General features: G+C 38.8%; 1 pseudogene; it reads right to left on the bottom strand.

Annotated features, from left to right (window-relative positions):
* LOC129527827 (zinc finger protein 85-like) overlaps window positions 1–20783 on the bottom strand; it is a 41214-nt pseudogene that overhangs the window by 18431 nt on the left and 2000 nt on the right.

A 20783-nucleotide genomic window follows, 5' to 3' on the forward strand; every position in this document is an offset into this window, starting at 1 on the left:
AATAGAAGACTAATCCTTTCTGACTTTTTGCTTGGAGCATTGCTGATCCTTATGTTTTGTTTTTCAAAATCAAGGAAGCTTTTGAGTTATTTGTACCGTTTGACAATTGTGGAAGTGAACCAACCAAAGATCTCTGACTATAGCTCAAAATATATAAGCGATGGGCTGTCAGACTTCAAACGGTATACAAATACAGCCTCAGTAGATAGATCTCTTTTACTGGAAACCCTTGGATAGGCCTCTGAGAAAGAACTATTGTTTTCCCAGAACAACACCACATGTCAGCATTAAGCAGTTAAGAATGGTCATTGTCCCTAACGCCCCTATTCTAACAACAGTTAGCTGTACCTCTTCAGAGGGGGGATTGATGGAGTAGCTGCTGCCATTATGCTGGCTGCAGCAGAGAGGCGCAGCTGGGGTTCCACACTCCATGGAGCTGGTGAGATTCCGCCCCTTCTGAGTAGGGCAGGAACTCCTTGGTTGCTGCTGAAGACTCAGGCTTTCTGCTCTACAAAGCAAACAGGAACCCTGCCCTCCTGGGTGGGGCAGCAGCCACCCAAGCTATGGCTGTGGATCTGATCCTCCTTGTGCTTGTGGTGGTGGTGGTGGTTGGGGGAACAGGGTCAGGCAGGAAAAGGCAATATCTGCCCTCCTAGGTGCAGCTGCAGCCGCCTGACCCATGGCTGCAGACCTGGGCCTCCTGCTCCACAAGGACAAGCAAGAGCTCTGCCCTTTTCAAGTTGGTGGGGTTGGAGCTCCCCGGGTGCAGCTGCAGCCGCCCTCTCAGGCAGAAGACTGGACTTCTCTAATGCCTACATCCGTGGGGTCCTGGGAAGACCCTCCCCATTTCTGCTGGCTTGGAGGTGTCTGCTCCTGCTGCATGGCCTCTCTTCTCTCCCAGCACCCATGCACTTGGAGCTCAGAGCAGGGTTGGAGCCAAACCCTGGGGACATATAAATGGCAGTAGGAAGAAGACAGATTCCTTGGCAGAAGAGAGTGAGTCCCTTGCAGGGCCCAACATTCAGGGGCCCGCGGACCAGAGTGGGGACTTCTGGTGCCTCCTCCAGGCCTGACCAGGGCCACCCAATAGACAAACTGGAATGCACTTTCTCCTCTCTGCAGTCCAGAAAAGCCCCAGAATCAGCCAGAGAGGGCAGAGGACACAGAAACAATGGGATGACCAGCGCAGAGAGGAGCTACCTTCTCTGCTGGCAGCTTCAGAGACCTGCAGAGACCTCAGAATGATCTGTCTGCACAGAGAAGCCACCCCCTCCAGGGCCTCCTCTCTGCTGAGAGCTGAACACTCGATGGGATGACCTGCCTACAGAAAGGAGCTACCCACTGTGGGTCTCCTCTGAGCTGTTCTAACACTAAATAAAGATCCTCTTTGTTTTCTTCCCCCTTCACTTGTCTGCATACCTTATTCTTCCTGGATGCACGACAAGAACTCGGGCAAAGGTGCCACTGGCCACAGAGGTTTCCAGGAAGAAAACTGACACCTCAAAGATTCCATAACACTAATTATCTCATTTACTTCAGGCATAACATGTAAACTCTAGTTCTAGATCCCTGAGGGATTGCCACACTGACTTCCACAATGGTTGAACTAGTTTACAGTCCCACCAACAGTGCAAAAGTGTTCCTATTTCTCCACATCCTCTCCATGTAAACTCTAACATATTGTCCTAAATGTCTAAATATAATGTTGCAGACACATTTGAAATAGGAAACAGAAAGTAGAAATGTACAGAGATAGTGACATCAGTAAGATGGAAAAATAAAAGGTGCTCTATTGTCTTATTCCCCCACAGCAAGAAAATTTGTCACCTCTGTTCCTGGCTAATGACCAGGAAATGGTCCATCCAACTTGGTCTCACTGAGAATTGTGAACTTACTCTGTAACCATCCCAAACTCCTCCCAGCCACCGTCTGGGAGAGCTCCTGCCCTTCCAGAGGCCTGGAGGAAGATACAAATTAATAGCCATGCAGGCAGGCCTGCAAACCTTGGCCTTTACTATGATCACTCAAGCAGTTCAATGACTCAGTTTCAGCTTCCTGGACCACAGTTCATGGCGAGTTAGGCCTACATAGAAACCCACACAGTGACCTAGGAAAATCCTCTTTGCTATTCTGTGAAAGTCATACTCATCCACATCCTGATACAAGGCCCACCATATGCAGAGCCAACTGCAGAAACCCCATTTAGTGTCTGTTCTAAAGATCAAAGTCATGAAGGATATTCAGTCTGTCTAAAAGTAAAACGGAAATTATAACTACCCAAGCTCCTTGTAACAAGCCAACTAAAGGTGGACCCTAGTGTAGACTCGTAAGTCTTGTGACAAACCAAACTATAATCCTTCTCCACTACAAATCCAGAGAGCATCCCATCACCCTGGGGGCCCAACAACAACAAAAAATCTTTACCTTCTGAAACCAGTTTATAAAAACTTGGAGAGGTGTTTGCTCCTTCAAATTCACAGACACCAATGCAAAACTATATTGTGTCCATTGTCAATGCTTCTATTTTAAGATAGCACTGAAAGTATGTGGCAGAATAAGTAGTCAAAAAGTTTTCAAAAGCCATTGAGATTGAAAACAAATAAGTAAAAAGTTGCTGTTTCTAGATCATATGATCTTATGAATAAAAAACTATAAACAGTATATTAAAACCCATCTAAACTAATAAATATACTGAGTAGATTAGAAAAATAAAATTAAATTACAAGTATAAGTTATGGTTCCATACACTTTAAACAAACTCTTTGATATAACAGAAAAACACTCTATTTGGAAGAGCATTAAAATAATAAATTTCTGATAACAAATTCAACCAGATGTAAAAAGTCTTCACAATGAAAGATATAAGATATCAATGAAAGAAATTAAAGCCACAAATAAATTTGAAATTTTTTATTTCTATGGATTCAAAGATTAATTTTTTTTTTTTTTTTTTTTTGAGACGGAGTCCTGCTCTGTTGCCCAGGCTGGAGTGCAGTGGCGTGATCTCCGCTCACTGCAAGCTCCCTTTTTGTATTTTTAGTACAGATGGGGTTTCACCGTGTCAGCCAGAATGGTCTCGATCTCCTGACCTCGTGATCCACCCACCTCAGCCTCCCAAAGTGCTGGGATTACAGGCGTGAGCCACCGCGCCTGGCCAAGGATAAATATTTGTAAATTGCCGTATTATCCAAAGTAATCTATAAATTTAATAAACATCAAAATTTCACTGGTATTTTTCTCACAGTAATGAAAAATATGATTCTAAAATTTACATGAAACTACAATAAACTTTGAATAACCAAAGCAATCTTAAGGACAAAGAACAGAGCAGAAGGACATCATACTTTATAATTTCAAACTGTATTTCAAGAGTATAGTAATAAAAACTGGATGGACTGTGTAGAAAAATGAACAAAAAAATGGAACATAAACCACTACTCACCTGTTTCAGACATGATGCTAAAAGAGAATATAAATAGTTTCACATAGAGGTTTCTCAAAATTATGCAGATATTTGTGTGTCCCCCAAATCAATGGAAAAGCAGTCAGATTTGGCAGTCTCTTATACTTCATGGAGAGGACTTTGGTTCTCATTGTAAACTTGAAGAAAGATCACCAAAGAGAAAGTCGAATCTTTAGAAAATTTAAAGACATAAGACAGAAGGTGTCCCTATGTGACAGTAAAATAAAAAAATCCTCAGGCATCCCAGAAATTCTTTCCTTTGGAACACAGCTTCGCAAATCACATTTTAAGGACTGACTTTCTCTTTGACTTTTGGACCTCTCTTCTGTTGCATTCATTCTCACATACCTAGGGGTTTGGCTACAGTCTCATGTCTCTTCATATTCCAAGGCTGTTTTCCTTGCTCCAGATAGGTGATCACATCTGGCTTAGAGAAAGCAATACCTATCTTATTAAAAATAAATAACATGAATACTGCTCATATTCTTCAATTCTCAAGCTAGTAATTTGCTCAGTAAAGATGATGTAATAGAATATTCTAGTAAATTAATCCCAAAATAGTAATTTATAACAGAAATTTCTAAATCTTTAGAAAATATTTTAAATTTGTATGTTCTTAATTTCACTACCCAGTACTACTGAATCAAAAACTGGTGGTGGAAGGCCGGGGGCAGTGGCTCACACCTGTAATCCCAGCACTATTGGAGGCTGAGGCAGGCAGATCACCTAAGGTCAAGAGTTAGAGACCAGCCTGGGAAAAATGGTGAAATCCCATCTCTACTAAAAATATAAAAAAAGTAGCTGGGTGTTGTGGTGTGCATCTGTAATCCCAGCTACTTTGGAGGCTAAAGCAGGAGAATTGCTTGAACCCAGGAGGTAGAGACTGGAGTGAGACAAGCTTGCACCACTGCACTCCAGCATGGGGACAGCGCAAGATTCCGTCTCAAAAAAATAAAAAAAACAAAAAAATACAAAAAAAAAACTGGTGGATTTTAAGGTGTAGCAAACAATATTTTATGCCACAAACCTTCTGGCATTACCAATAATCTAGAGTGAAAAACACAGATCAGCTCAGGAATGTGGAAAATTCAGATCAAGATGAAACGTCTTGAAGATACTCCTCTCTACACAGACAAATCCTCCAAATCCCCAAAATTTATTTCAAAACAGGAATCTGTAACTCATTTATATAAAGGAAAAACTACCAAAAAAAATCTACAAAAAATAAATAAATAAAATAAAACCTTTGGAATATATTATGAAATGTGTATTGAAGTTATTCTCACCGAGAAAGACCAGGTTTCTGTAGTTGTCTAACATCACATCTCTATATAAATTCTGTTGTGCAGTGTCCAGGCATTGCCACTCTTTCAGAGAAAATTCTATGGCCACATCCATAAATGTCAATGGTCCCTGAAAACACACACATATACATATTTACCAAGCGGCCATGGGCAGAATTTTTAATTTGACTTAAGATGAAATGAGAGAGTAAAGAGAAGTGCTTCTAACTTACGAGTGAATGAAATTCATAAAATAATTCTCAACACAGAAATATTTACTAATATATTCTTTAACTCTGTGTAAAGAGAGTGGCATAATCCACAACATCAGTGTATATATAATAGTTTTCTGGATTATAACATATAAAATTCAGGGCATAAACACAAACATACATTTTTGAGTGCTGTATTTACATCACACAAAATGAGCTGTGTATATTTTTTAGATGGAAAAGACATGTTGAGTTAGAAGGCACCTCTCAAATTTCAATGCATATAATGAACTGGAGATCTTGTCTTGCAGATTATTTTTTTCAGAAGATTTGGAATAAAGTCTGAGTTTCTGAATTTCTAACAAGTTCACCAGTAATGTAACTGCTTTTGGCCTAATAAGAATATTTCGTCAAACATCCAGTAAATGAAAGAACCTGTGTTTTTCCATTTTTCTGGCCCATAAACACAAGTAAAGAAATTTCTGCAAATTGGCCATGTAATCCTAATTAGAAGCCTAGGCTGATAACCACTTAGTTAAGAATTACCTCGCATGTTTGAATGACCTTATAAATCTCTTGATAATTTTGGCCCCCCTCTAGGTAATGTGATTCCGAAGGTTTGCAAATGGTCCATAAATGTGTGTTTTAAACAAGTCCACTGCCAATGCTGATGGTACTCCCCCTGGGCTCATCATTAGATTAGTTAGAGAAAGCAGGCACAGCACAGAATCCCTTACACTCAGCACTCTTGTCACAACACAAATAATTTTGGTACAAATGAAGACAACCAATCTCCATCCTACAGTATCATATTCTTTGCTGGCTCTTTAAAGTTTACAGAGAAAATAGGAGGCAGCAGTGTCTGAATAAGTCTGCATTTGGAAAACAACCTGTACACATAAACTAATGCAATGTTTATGAAGCAAGTACTATGTGATCAAGAGTATGTTACAGAGAACTGTGTTGGGAATAATATATTATGTAATTTAATCCTTAAAGCACCCCGGAGTTGGTACTAAGTGTCTAACAATTCTCATTATTAAGATAAAGGGCCCACCATTTTTATTTACTTTTCTGTTTCTCAGTCATTGGTTGTTAAAAAATGTATAGAGTAAAAGCTAAATATAGACAGATGAGAGGGATACAGAAAGGAAGAGGTTAATGTAGTTCAGTGAAATTTTTATTGTATTTATATTTGCTTTCTTGTGACTTGTGGAGCAACTACTGGATCTGAATGAATAGAAAACAAGTTGCTAAATGGAATGTCTCTGCAAGCACTGGTTTTAATGGAAACTTTAAAAATTAAGACCTTAAAATACATAGTTGATTTTTTCCATTTATCTCCTTCTGGGTTTCAGGAAATTGTGCATAACAGCTCTAGAAAGGATTCAACACCCAAAACTCTGATTTTTCATAATCAGTTCTGTGAGGCAAGACTCCATGGTGGGGCCAGACCTAAATGAAGCCCCCAAATAAGGTGAATCTGAACAGAACTGGGTCAGGGAGAGGACCCTATGTAGAATTCTGCTCTCTATGACTCCAGGGTTATTTTCAGTTCTGTTTTTCCTAAGTTTACCTAAGAGAAACTTAAATGCCAGAGTTTGTGTAATTTTAATCTTTTTTGGCCACTGCCCTGTCAATTTTATAATATAAACTAATACGTAATTTAAACAAATCTCTTAAGGTTTTCTAGGGTAATTTTAGTAGAAGATAAATATGTATTCTTAGCAAGGTAATAGAAATACAAATAGTAATAACAACTCTTCTGTCCCTAAATATCTCTTAAGATGATGATATCAGAAGTCACAAAAACATAAAGTTGCCCAAGCAAAGCCTAAGGATTTTTGTACACATCTAGTCATTGTACCAACCATATGATGCTTAATTCAACAATTTATCTAGTTGCTAGTCTAGACTAAAAGTTCCTGGATGGTAAGAACCATGACTGCTTCAACTAGTTTTTGAATGGCCATAAAAAATTTAAAAAATTACTTTATCTGTTTGAGTCTCTAGACCTCGTTTTTCACCCAAGTGCCAGGAAACTGGAGAAACTCTCATCTGGCTACCAACCAAAGACATATTTTGTATGAAGGGAGGAACAAACACAGGCTGACTCATTTCTCTTACACTGAGACTTGGCAGAATTAACTGCCAGAATTCTGTCCTTTTTTTCCCCCAAATCTCAAGACCTACATTCAGAATATGGACCTGCAGGTTTAGGTCCTGGATTGTTGGAATAGCAATAGATGTTACCTGCACCTTTGTGGGCATAAAGAGGAAATTTGTGGGCATTTTAGCAAGAGGAGGAAGGGGAAAGTGGAGAATTTCATGTCTACATGTCATTACTCTCATTGGGTTTTTGGGCCCCATGGTCTGTGAATTAGTTTCAGGTCTGAAAACACAAGAGTCACTGAAAAAGGTAAAATGATTGATTGCTGCCCTGTGAAGTTTGTAAAAATCTGATCTAGCCTCTCTACAAGTGACTGTACAAGACTATAAACAGCAAATAGGCAGAGACACAATTCTGCCTGCATATTTAGGGAACAGCATGCACTTTGCAGCACAATTATGAGTTTGCTGGAAAGCTGAGGGGGAAAGTCCTTGCTAGAGTAAAGCTTAGTTGGCACCTTATACATTTATATCATGTCTAGTAATTCTAGACAGTGTTTGGGAACTATAATTAAGAGAAAAATTCCCTTCAGCCCTAGAGAAACTCCACGACAATAGAAAAGAGAAAAAACTGTTTTATCACACAATTAGACTAGAACGTGACATATATAAAAGTTAATCTGCTTCAGAGATTGCAGACAGAAAAACAGTCACCATAATTAGTCCACAGGTAGAAGAACGTATAGCACCATGTCACACATAGCTCATTCTAAATTCACCTGGTAATTCAGGTGGCCATCATGTATGCTAATTTGTTATATTCAATGACAAAATAAACTTTTCATATCTTCATGACAGAAGGCAACTTTGCAACTTGAAGCCAGGTGCCCGCTGAAGGTAGGCTCTCACTCTCTGACATGAATGGTTAAATAGGGTGCTACCTTTTTGGCTATTTACATTTTAAAGCAACGGCTCTCTACTCCCTGAGCACTAGGCTATAGCCCACTCCTGGTGGCTAGTGTCCTCTCTTGACTCCTACCATCCAACACACAGGCACAGCTCACAGCACAGAGCTTACAGCTGGCAGCTCACATCTTATGTGAACCTCAGCTGCCAAAGCAGCACTCCAGTGCCACATTAGAGAGTGAAGCCTGAGCTGCAGGAGGAGAGCCTGCAGGCCTCCCAGGTAGAACTGTAGCTTCAAAATAATGGGAATAGGAGCGGTGTTTCAGCCTCAGTTTCTATTTATAATGGTGTCATAGAAAAAAATACTGCTGGATTTCTAACATGAGTCCAGATAGAGACAGATCCAAGAGCTCTCACTGTGACCACCCACCTCATTCACAGACGCCATCAATACTAACATGGCTTGTGAAAGACACCCAAAGCATTAAAGAGAAAAACAGCTTTCAGTCTAAGCAAGATTACATTGAAAAAAAAAGTTAAAAGCATCTTAAGAAAAAACTCAGATTACATGTAAGATTAAGTCAGCCAGAAAATATTTTCCTAAAAGGAATTTCTCTCTAAACACCCAAAGTGTACAGCTACTCTCAGCATGAGAAACATAAGCACTATGAAGAAACAGGTCAAATTCTCAGCAGAATTTTGTAAGTTTCTCTTTTATCTCTGGTGCTCTCTCATCTCCTGCCATTGAATGGGGGGGTCTATATTGGAATACATCTGACAATTTCCACCAGCACTTTTTGATGAAGAATTGGAATTTGACTTTATTCATATAGTAGAATATATTTGAGCTGGGAACACAGCTAAGTGAAGAGCTATTATAATGTTTGAGTGGCCACATCACTTATGTTTATTTGTCCTGTAATAGCGGCATTCAAATTTAGTGAAATAAAAGACACTAAATTTATGCTTACCTATAGTTATTCCTATTGGATAAATTAATAAGCATGTCAGACTAACATCTTCTGTAACAATTTGGTAGTAAATTTACTCTGGATACTAGATATAAATATCTAAGTATAAATAATTTTAATGTAGTAGTCATAATGTATGTAGGATTTTAAAAAATTGTCTGTAACCATAACTCAATTAAGACAATTTATATTTCAAAAGTATTAATAACAATATTAAAATAACTGTAAGAAATGCATTCAGGCCAGGTACGGTGGCTCACATCTGTAATCCCAGCACTTTGGGAGGCTGAGACGGGTGGATCACCTGAGGTCAGGTGTTCAAGACCAGCCTGGCCAACATGGTGAGACCCTGTCTTTACTAAAAATACAAAAAATTAGCCGAGCGTGGTGGCAGGCACCTGTAATCCCAGCTACTCAGAAAGCTGAGGCAGGAGAATCGCTTGAACTTGGGAGGTGAAGGTTGCAGTGAGGTAAGATCTCGCTATTGCACTCCAGCCTGGGAAACAAGAGCGAAACTCCGTCTCAAAAAAAAAAAAAAAAAAGTATTCAAAGTAAATATTGTGACCTTATATTCATACTTTGTCAAAAATACTGTTTAATTTATATAAATAAATGTTGTCTACAAACACTACACATAACTATGCTAATTGTTATGAAGTAATAAACAGAAGCCAAAGTACACTGTTCAGTTTATATACTGAACTGCTTTTGCTTTTGCAGTGTACATACTTCAGCCCGCAAATATTCAATAATTACCTTGGATAATCAGTTTCCATCAAATAAACTTAGTATCTTTTAGTCTTTATCATTCTACAATGCTAAATTTAATCTTATCTCTGTGCTCAACTTTTTTGTGCTCTTACAATGAGCTTTAATCTAAACAAATCTGTGTCTACTTTAAAAGACTAAAAACATGAAACATGGGCTAGGTACGGTGACTCACGCCTGTAATCCCAGCACTTTGGGAGGTCAAGGCGGCAGGATCACAAGGTCAGGAGTTTGAGACCAGCCTGGCCAAGATGGTGAAACCCCATCTCTACTAAAAATACAAAAATTAGCCAGGTGTGGTGGTGCACACCTGTAATCCCAGCTACTCAGGATGCTGAGACAGGAGAATCACTTGAACCTGGGAGGCAGAGGTTGCAGTGAGCCGAGATTGCACCATTGCACTCCAGCCTGGGCAACAGAGTGAGACTCTATTTCAAAAAAAGAAAAGAAAAGAAAAGAAAAGAAACATAAACCTTTGCCAAAGCAAAAATAAAGAGCAATGAATCTGAGGTCCTAAATGAATACAATCTTGAGTCAGTAAGAATGAAAAAAGGTTTATTTAGCTGTTACAATTATTTACACATAGTTTTTAAAAAGCACAGAAAAAACCTACATATAATCTAAATGCTTTAAGGGAGATAAACAAAATATACTCCCTGATTTTCAGGTAGGAGAATAAAGTCACTTATTTCTCATTTATATTTTCTCCTAAAGCAGCCACATCTCTGGACATGTTTTTGAACTCTTGGACATCTGAATTTTAGTAGACACTGGATTCACGCATCTAAGGAGTAACCATGGGCACATGGTGCACTTGGAAGAATGTTTATGGGGTAAAAAGCTGAAGAGGAAAAGTGTTATATAAAGTCCATGGGTGCATATGAATAAAGCAAGTTCTCAGAGTCCTATAAAGAGGCTTAGATTCTGACACAATAACAGTGGCAGACTACAACACCCCACAGACACTATTAGACATATTATTGAGGCAGAAAATTCACAAAGATATTAGAACCTAAACTCAACACTTGACCAAATAGTCCAAATAGACATCTACAAAACTCTCCACCTAAAAACAAGATAATATACACTCTTCTCATTACCATGTGGCACATACTCTAAAATTGACCACACAATCAGAAATGAAACAATCCTCAGCAAATTCAAAAATCCCAAAATCATACTAATCACACACACAGACTATAGCTTGATAAAAATATAATTCAATTAAAAAAAACTCACTTGGGCTGGGCATGGAGTCTCACGCCTACAATCCCAGAAATTTGGGAGGCCGAGGCGGGTGGATCACCAGAGGTCAAGAGTGCAAGACCAGCCTGGTCAACATGGCAAAACCCAGTCTCTACTAAAAATACAAAAATTAGCTGGGTGGGGTGGCACACACCTGTAATCCCAGGTACTTAGGAGGGTGAGGCAGGAGAATTGCTTGAACTTGGGAGGCAGAGGTTGCAGTGAGCTGAGATCGTGCCACTGCACTCCAGCCTGGGCAACAGAGCAAGACCCCATTTCAAAAAAAAAAACAAAAGAAAAACAAAAACAAACAAACAAAAAACCCACTTGATACCATAAAATTACATGGAAATTAAACAGCCTGCACTTAAATGACTTTGGGGTAAATAATGACATTAAGGCAGGAATTAAGAAGTTCTTTAAAACAAATGAGAACAAAGATATAACAGAATCTCTGCAACACAACTAAGACAGTGTTAATGGGAAAATTTATACCATTAAATGTTCATATCAAAAAGGTAGAAAGACCTCAATTTAACAACTTATATCATCAGTAAAGAATGACAGAAGCAAGAGCAAATCAACTCTTCAGCTAGCAGAAGACAAGAAGTAACCAAAATCAGATGTGAAATGAAGGAGATTTAGACAGTAAAATCAACACAAAAGATTAAGAAATCTAGGAGTTAAATCCTTGAAAAAATTTCTAAGTTAAATAAACCACTAGCTAGATTAATGAAGAAAGAAGATCCAAACTTGAAATGACAAAAGAGATATTATTTCTGACCCCACAAAAATACAAATAACTATTGAAGTCTACTATGAACACCTCTATGCACACAAACTAGAAAATCTAGAAAAATGGATAAATTTCTGGATTAATACATCCTCCCTAGAGTGAGAAAAAAAAAGAAATTGAGTCCCTGAATTGACTAATAACAAGCTCCAAAGCTGAATTTGTAATAAATAGCCTACCAACCAAAAAAAGCCCAAGACCAGACAGATTCACAGCTGAATTCTACCAGATGTACAAAGAAAATCTGGTACCATTTCTACTATAACTATTCCAAAAAAATGGAAGAGGGACTTCTCACCAAGTAATTATATAAGAACAGCATCATTCTGATACCAAAACCTGGCAGCGATAAAACAAAGAATAGAAAACTTGAGGCCAGTATCTTTGATAAACATTGATGAAAAATCCTCGACAAAATACCAGCAAACCAAATCCAGCAGCACATCAAAAAGCTAATCCACTATGTTCAACTAGGTTTTATCCATGGGATGCAAGATCGGTTCAACATACACAAATTAACAAATGTTATTAATCACATAAACAGAACTAAAGCAAAAATCACAAGATTATCTCAATAGATGCAGAAAGAGCTTTCAATAAAATTGAACATCTTTCAAGTTAAAAGCCCTCAACAAACTATGCATTGAAGGTACATACTTCAAAATAATGAGTTACCTATGACAAATCCACAGCCAACATACTGAATGGAAACAAGATGGCAGCATTTCTCCTTGAAAACTGGAGGAAGACAAAAGTGCCTTCTCTCACCACTCTTCTTCAACATAGAATTCGAAGTTCTAGCTAGAGCAATCAGGCAAGAGAAAAAATATAGGGCATTCAAACAGAAAGAGAGGAAGTCAAACCATCTCTGTTTGCAGATGACATAATTTTATATCTAGAAAATCCTACAGTCTCAGCAGAAAAGCTCTTTAAACTGACAGGCAACTTTAGCAGAGTTTCAAAATACAAAACAAATGTACTAAAGTCAGTAGCATTCCCGTACATCAACAACAGCCAAACAAAAAGCCAAATCAAAAACAATCCCATTCACAATATCTAGGAATACAGCTAACCAGGGAGGGTGAAAGATCTCTATGAAAAGAATTACAAAACATTGACTAAAGAAGTCAGAGATGACACAAACAAATGGAAAACCATTTTATGCTCATAAATAGAAAAGATCAACATCATTAAAATGGCCATACTGCCCAATGAAATTTACAGATTTAATGCTATTTCTATTAAACCACTGTTAACATTTTTAACAGAACTAAAAACAAACAAAAAAACAAAGAACTACTTTAAATTTCATATGGAACCAAAAAAAAAAAAAAAAGCCCAAATAGCCAAGGCAATCCTAAGCAAAAAGAACAAAATTGAAGGCATTACATTACTGACCTCAAACTACTATACTACAGGGCTACAGTAACCGAAGCAACCTGGTACTGGTACAAAAAAAACAGACTTATAGACCAATGCAACACAGTAGAGGCCTAGAAATAATCCAACACACCTACAACCATATGACATTTAACAAAGCTGACAAAAGGAATTTGGGAATAAATCCCTATTTAATAAATGGTGTTGAAATAACCAGCTAGCACTACGTAGAAGATTGAAACCAGGCTCCATCCTTACACCATATACAAAAAAAGACTTAAGATGAATTAAGATGATGTAAAGCTTAAAGTTGTTAAAAAAAAATAAAAACACTGACAGATAATCTAGGAAATACCATTCTAAACATAGAAACTGGCAAAGATTTCATGATGAAGTTACCAAAGCAATTTCAACAAAAGCAAAATTTGACAAATGGGACCTCATTAAACTAAAGAGCTTCTTCACAGAAAAGGAAACTATCAACAGAGTGAACAGACAACCTACAGAATTAAAAAAAAATTGCAAACTACACTCTGACAAAGGTCTAATATCCAGAATCTATGAAGAACTTAAACAAGTTTACAAGAAAAAAAGCAAACAACCTCATTAAAAAGTAGGCAAAAAACATGCACGGATGCTTTTCAAAAGAAGATATACCTGTGGCTGGGTGGAGCCAAGATGGCCAAATAGGAACAGCTCCAGGCTACAGTTCCCAGCGTGAGCGACACAGAAGATGGGTGATTTCTGCATTTCCAACTGAGGTACCGGGTTCATCTCACTGGGGAGTGCTGGACAGTGGGTGCAGGACAGTGGGCGCAGCACACCGTGCGTGAGCCAAAGCAGGGTGAGGCATCGCCTAACCCAGGAAGCACAAGGGGTCAGGGAATTCCCTTTCCTAGTCAAAGAAAAGGGTGACAGATGGCACCTGGAAAATCAGGTCACTCCCACCCTAATACTGCGCTTTTCCAACGGTCTTAGCAAACGGCACACCAGGAGATTATATCCCGCACCTGGCTCGGAGGGTTTTACACCCACGGAGCCTCGCTCATTGCTAACACAGCAGTCTGAGATCAAACTGCAAGGCGGCAGTGAGACTGGGGGAGGGGCGCCTGCCATTGCTCAGGCTTGAGTAGGTAAACAAAGCAGCTGGGAAGCTGGAACTGGGTGGAACCCACCACAGTTCAAGGAGGCCAGACTGCCTCTGTAGGCTCCACCTCTGGGGGCAGGGCACAGACAAACAAAATACAGCAATAACCTCTGCAGACTTAAATGTCCCTGTCTAACAGCTTTGAAGATGGTAGTGGTTCTCCCAGAACGTAGCTTGAGATCTGAGAACAGGCGGACTGCCTCCTCAAGTGGGTCACTGAACCCCGAGTAGCCTAACTGGGAGGCACCTCCCAATAGGGGCAGACTGACACCTCACACGGCTGGGTATTCCTCTGAGACAAAACTTCCAGAGGAAGGATCAGGCAGCAGCATTTGCGTTTCACCAATATCCGCTGTTCTGCAGCCACTGCTGCTGATACCCAGGCAAACAGGGTCTGGAGTGGACCTCCAGTAAACTCCAACAGACCTGCAGCTGAGGGTCCTGACTGTTAGAAGCAAAACTAACGAACAGAAAGGACATCCACACCAAAACACATCTGTACGTCATCATCATCAAAGACCAAAGGTAGATAAAACCACAAAGATGGGGAAAAAAAACAGAAAAACTGGAAACTCTAAAAATCAAAGTGCCTCTCCTCTTCCAAAGGAACGCAGCTCCTCGCCAGCAATGGAACAAAGCTGGATGGAGAATGACTTTGACGAGTTGAGAGAGGTAGGCTTCAGAAGATCAAACTACTCCGAGCTAAAGGAGGACGTTCGAACCAATGGCAAAGAAGTTAAAAACTTTGAAAAAAAAATTAGACTAATGGATACCTAGAATAATCAATGCAGAGAAGTCCTTAAAGGACCTGATAGAACTGAAAACCACAGCATGAGAACTACGTGACGAATGCACAAGCCTCAGTAACCGATGCAATCAACTGGAAGAAAGGGTATCAGCGATGGAAGACGAAATGAATGAAATGAAGCATGAAGAGAAGTTTAGAGAAAAATGAATAAAAAGAAACAAACAAAGCCTCCAAGAAATATGGGACTATGTGAAAAGACCAAATCTACGTCTGACTGGTGTACCTGAAAGTGACGGGGAGAATGGAACCAAGTTGGAAAACACTCTGCAGGATACTAACCTGGAGAACTTCCCCAATCTAGCAAGGCAGGCCAACATTCAAATTCAGGAAATACGGAGAATGCCACAAAGATACTCCTCGAGAAGAGCAACTCCAAGACACATAATTGTCAAATTCACCAAAGTTAAAATGAAGGAAAAAATGTTACGGGCAGCCAGAGAGAAAGGTCGGGTTACCCACAAAGGGAAGCCCATCAGACTAACAGCTGATCTCTCGGCAGAAACTCTACAAGCCAGAAGAGAGTGGGGGCCAATATTCAACATTCTTAAAGAAAAGAATTTTCAACCCAGAATTTCATATCCAGCCAAACTAAGCTTCATAAGTGAAGGAGAAATAAAATACTTTACAGACAAGCAAATGCTGAGAGATTTTGTCACCACCTGGCCTGCCCTAAAAGAGCTCCTGAAGGAAGCACTAAACATGGAAAGGAACAAATGGTACCAGCCACTGCAAAATCATGCCAAATTGTAAAGACCATCAAGGCTAGGAAGAAACTGCATCAACTAATGAGCAAAATAACCAGCTAACATCATAATGACAGGATCAAATTCACACATAACAATACTAACCTTAAATGTAAATGGGCTAAATGCTCCAATTAAAAGACACAGACTGGCAAATTGGATAAGGAGTCAAGACTCTTGACTGTGTGCTGTATTCAGGAAACCCATCTCACGTGCAGAGACACACATAGGCTCAAAATGAAGGGATGGAGGAAGATCTACCAAGCAAATGGAAAACAAAAAAAGGCAGGAGTTGCAATCCTAAGGTCTGATAAAACAGACTTTAAACCAACAAAGATCAAAAGAGACAAAGAAAGCCATTACATAATGGTAAAGGGATCAATTCAACAAGAAGAACTAACTATCCTAAATATAAGTGCACGCAATACAGGAGCACCCAGATTCATAAAGCAATTCCTTAGTGACCTACAAAGAGACTTAGACTCCCACACAATAATACTGGGAGACTTTAACACCCCACTGTCAACATTAGACATATGAACGAGACAGAAAGTTAACAAGGATATCCAGGAATTGAACTCAGCTCTGCACCAAGCAGACCTAATAGACATCTACAGAACTCTCCACCCCAAATCAACAGAATATATATTCTTCTCAGTGCCACACCACACCTATTCCAAAATTGACCATATAGTTGGAAGTAAAGCACTCCTCAGCAAATGTAAAAAACAGAAATTATAACAAACTGTCTCTCAGACCACAGTGCAATCAAACTAGAACTCAGGATTAAGAAACTCATTCAAAACCGCTCAACTACATGGAAACTGAACAACCTGCTCCTGAATGACTACTGGATACATAACGAAATGAAGGCAGAAATAAAGATGTTCTTTGAAACCAACTAGAACAAAGACACAACATACCAGAATCTCTGGGACACATTCAAAGCAGTGTGTAGAGAGAAATTTATAGCACTAAATGCCCACAAAAGAAAGCAGGAAAGATCTAAAATTGACACCCTAACATCACAATTAAAAGAACTAGAGAAGCAAGAGCAAACACATTCAAAAGCTAGCAGAAGGCAAGAAATAACTAAGATCAGAGCAGAACTGAAGGAAATAGAGACACAAAAAACCCTTCGAAAAATCAATGAATCCAGGAGCTGGTTTTTTGAAAAGTTCAACAAAATTGATAGACCACTAGCAAGACTAATAAAGAAGAAAAGAGAGAAGAATCAAATAGATGCAATAAAAAATGACAAAGGGGATATCACCACTGATCCCACAGAAATACAAACTACCATCAGAGAATACTATAAACACCTCTACGCAAATAAACTAGAAAATCTAGAAGAAATGGATAAATTCCTCAACACATACACTCTCCCAAGACTAAACCAGGAAGAAGTTGAATCTCTGAATAGACCAATAACAGGCTCTGAAATTGAGGCAATAATTAATAGCTTACCAACCAAAAAAAGTCCAGGAACAGATGGATTCACAGCTGAATTCTACCAGAGGTACAAGGAGGAGCTGGTACCATTCCTTCTGAAACTATTCCAATCAATAGAAAAAGAGGGAATCCTCCCTAACTCATTTTATGAGGCCAGCGTCATCCTGATACCAAAGCCTGGCAGACACACAACAAAAAAAGATAATTTTAGACCAATATCCCTGATGAACACCAATGCAAAAATCCTCAATAAAATACTGGCAAACCAAATCCAGCAGCACATCAAAAAGCTTACCCACCATGATCAAGTGGGCTTCATCCCTGGGATGCAAGGCTGGTTCAACATATGCAAATCAATAAACATAACCCAGCATATAAACAGAAACAATGACAAAAACCATATGATTATCTCAACAGATGCAGAAAAGGCCTTGACAAAATTCAACAACCCTTCATGCTAAAAACTCTCAATAAATTAGGTATTGATGGGATGTATCTCAAAATAATAAGAGCTATCTGTGACAAACCCACAGCCAATATCATACTGAATGGACAAAAACTGGAAGCATTCCCTTTGAAAACTGGCACAAGACAGGGATGCCCTCTCTCACCACTCCTATTCAACATAGTGTTGGAAGTTCTGGCCAGGGCAATCAGGCAGGAGAAGGAAATAAAGGGCATTCAATTAGGAAAAGAGGAAGTCAAATTGTCCCTGTTTGCAGATGATATGATTGTATATCTAGAAAACCCCATTGTCTCAGCCCAAAATCTCCTTAAGCTGATAAGCAACTTCAGCAAAGTCTCAGGATACAAAATCAATGTGCAAAAATCACAAGCATTCTTATACACCAATAACAGACAGAGAGCCAAATCATGAGTGATCTCCCATTCACAACTGCTTCAGAGAGAATAAAATACCTAGGAATCCAACTTACAAGGGATGTGAAGGACCTCTTCAAGGAGAATTACAAACCACTGCTCAGTGACATAAAAGAGGATACAAACAAATGGAAGAACATTCCATGCTCATGGGAAGGAAGAATCAATATTGTGAAAATGGCCATATTGCCCAAGGTAATTTATAGATATAATGCCATCCCCATAAAGCTACCAACGGCTTTCTTCACAGAACTGGAAAAAACTACTTTAAAGTTCATATGGAACCAAAAAGAGCCCACATTGCCAAAATCAATCCTAAGCCAAAAGAACAAAGCTGGAGGCATCACTCTACCTGACTTCAAACTATACTACAAGGCTACAGTAAGCAAAACAGCATGGTACTGGTACCTAAACAGAGATATAGATCAATGGAACAGAACAGAGCCCTCAGAAATAATGCCACATATCTACAACTATCTGATCTTTGACAAACCTGACAAAAACAAGAAATGGGGAAAGGATTCCCTATTTAATAATTGGTGCTGGGAAAACTGGCTAGCCATATGTAGAAAGCTGAAACTGGATCCCTTCCTTACACCTTATACAAAAATTAATTCAACATGGATTAAAGACTTACATGTTAGATCTAAAAACATAAAAACCCTAGAAGAAAACCTAGGCAATACCATTCAGGACATAGGCATGGGCAAGGACTTCATGTCTAAACCACCAAAAGCAATGGCAATAAAAGCCAAAATTGACAAATGGGATGTAATTAAACTAAAGAGCTTCTGCACAGCAAAAGAAACTACCATCAGAGTGAACAGGCAATCTACAGAATGGGAGAAAATTTTTGCAACCTACTCATCTGACAAAGGGCTAATATCCAGAATCTACAATGAACTCAAACAAATTTACAAGAAAAAAACAAACAAAGCCATCAAAAAGTGGGTGAAGGATATGAACAGACACTTCTCAGAAGAAGACATTTATGCAGCCAAAAAAACACATGGAAAAATGCTCATCATCACTGGCCATCAGAGAAATGCAAATCAAAACCACAATGAGATACCATCTCACACCTGCACAGGAGGCTCCCCAGAAAGAACTAATTGGGCATTTCATAAAATCTTTTTGCAGGCTCAATATTAGCCTTAGCTTAGAGTAAATGGGCTCAAGCTTTAATTTGCATCTCAGAGTTATTCACCTGGCTTTTGAAACTGTAAAATCCAACGAAATTACTCAAACACAGTATTCATACAAGGGAAGGAAATTTTAAGGTGTCTACATTTCATACCTCAATAAGAAAATCAAAAGTGTCTATTCCTTTCAAACAATAAATTTATTATTGAATTATTTCAATTAAAAATCATGTAGTAAACAATTAGTCACATGGGAACACTTCTAGGAGGTACCAAGTTTCATCTAATAAAATTTAGCATGAAACTCAGAAATCAAGATAAAGAGATATAGAACAGAGATTGTCGCTGTCACAAACATACCCTGAAAGAAGAGGAACTAATGTTTTCATGAATCTATGTAACTCAGTTATCTACCACATTTTCTTGTGGAAATGTATTCATTTTCTACAGCCAAAATGGAAGATTTTTTCCTGTTCTTTTCCTTCATAGCTAGCATTCTAAAAGCTAAGCCTTAAAATTCTGTTTGAAATCACCAAGCCATAAAAGACACACCTGAGAAAATTTCAAAACTCAACGTTGGGAAAGAAAAAGGTAAATGAGAATTTTCAACAAATGGAATATATGATTAGATATTAATTTTTTTCTGAAACCCATCTCTTTTATGCCATTTGCAAATATATATATATTTTTTTACCTTTCAAGCCCTACTAATACAATGCAACTTAAATTAAAAACTGAGGTCCAAATAAGTGAACAAATCTTTTACACATGATAAGCCTAGAGAGTGGCAGCGCTGATTAAAAAACAAATGTGCCTAACTCATGTGTCAAGTAAGGCCATTCAATCACTTGAGAGATTCTCCCACCCCATCATGCTCAATTAAGTGCTCAATAACCACCCTCTCAGGAGACACTGCACTATGTATGCCCCAGTGAGTGCCTCAGATGCGTTTTATTTCCAAGTTCTTGCACCATCTCACTCGGGTCAGGTTGTTTTTGACTTTTGGGATGCCATATTTTTCTTTCACAAATTGTTCATATTTTTCTTTAACTATATTTATTTCACTATTCTTCTGTCTCCTTAAAAAAATCCAGGGGGCAGAAATTATTTCTATGTTTTTCCCTCAATACCAGCATCTGATTGGCTGACCAGCAATGTGTCTCCAAGAAATGGAAGCTGGGTTGGGTAAAGACAGTTTTAATGTCTCAAGAGGTTAGCTTTTCAAAAAACTAAGTACACTAGGAGATTCCTGTCAGCCCTAGGGCATGCACCTGCTTCCTTGAGAGGCTACACGCCATACCTCAGGTTTTCCTATGAGAGAATATAACCCAGGAGCTGATATTTACTAGACACTCTAGCAGACATAACCGTGGTGGGTATCTTGGTTTATCCCCAAACAATACTGAAACCCAAGACCAGGAAAAACTCAAGGGTGGCTGAAAACAAATAATCCCAAAAGTTTCCCAAGGGAAACCTTGACCC

The sequence above is a fragment of the Gorilla gorilla genome, chromosome 18 (assembly GCF_029281585.2).
Source record: "Gorilla gorilla gorilla isolate KB3781 chromosome 18, NHGRI_mGorGor1-v2.1_pri, whole genome shotgun sequence".
Lineage (NCBI taxonomy): Eukaryota > Metazoa > Chordata > Mammalia > Primates > Hominidae > Gorilla > Gorilla gorilla.